Genomic DNA, 653 nt, shown 5'->3' with positions numbered 1-653 from the left:
CCTGTGCTAGTGCCATTTCTTGGTGGTCTGAGATAACCTCGTGGTCCCAGCAGAGAGCAAACCCACCCCAGATGCAGCTGGGTCACCAGATGGAGGGTAAATTCTGGATGTTTCCTTTCTTGAGGTCAAAATCCCTGGGGCTGGGGTCCGTGGTCCTTGCCTATGGTCACAGGTCCTCCCTGTGGGCTTTGCTCTTGCCTGGGCAGTTGGTGAGGACACGCTGGGAACAGCGGGACGGAGCCCTCGTGGGGCAGAGCCTGCCCAGGGTGTGATCACCTGTGTTTACCAAGGGCATCCTCACTCACAGGGGCCTGTGGGTGGCTTTCCACTCATTCAGAGGTGGGGAAAGAGGCTCCAAGGCAAGAACCTACATGTACAAGGCAGTCTGAGTGAGGGCAGAACCATGATGCGGACCCAGGGCTTGCCTCTGCCTGTATTCCTGCACTGAACCAGACATGGCCATGCCTGAGCCCACACAACTTGGGTTAGTCCCTTCCCTGCCAAAGGCAGCTACTTAGAGTTGAGGATGGGTCTCTACTGCCTCCTCGTGGTCGTGTCCGGATTTGCATGCCTCCTCTTTGCTCCCGGTCAGATCCAGAGCTCCAGTCCTAGACCCTAGAGCAGGGGTGTCCAACCTTTTTTTTTTTTTTTTT

The sequence above is a fragment of the Mandrillus leucophaeus genome, unplaced genomic scaffold (assembly GCF_000951045.1).
Source record: "Mandrillus leucophaeus isolate KB7577 unplaced genomic scaffold, Mleu.le_1.0 Scaffold7, whole genome shotgun sequence".
In the NCBI taxonomy this organism is placed as follows: domain Eukaryota; kingdom Metazoa; phylum Chordata; class Mammalia; order Primates; family Cercopithecidae; genus Mandrillus; species Mandrillus leucophaeus.
This window is presented reverse-complemented; position numbering follows the sequence as displayed.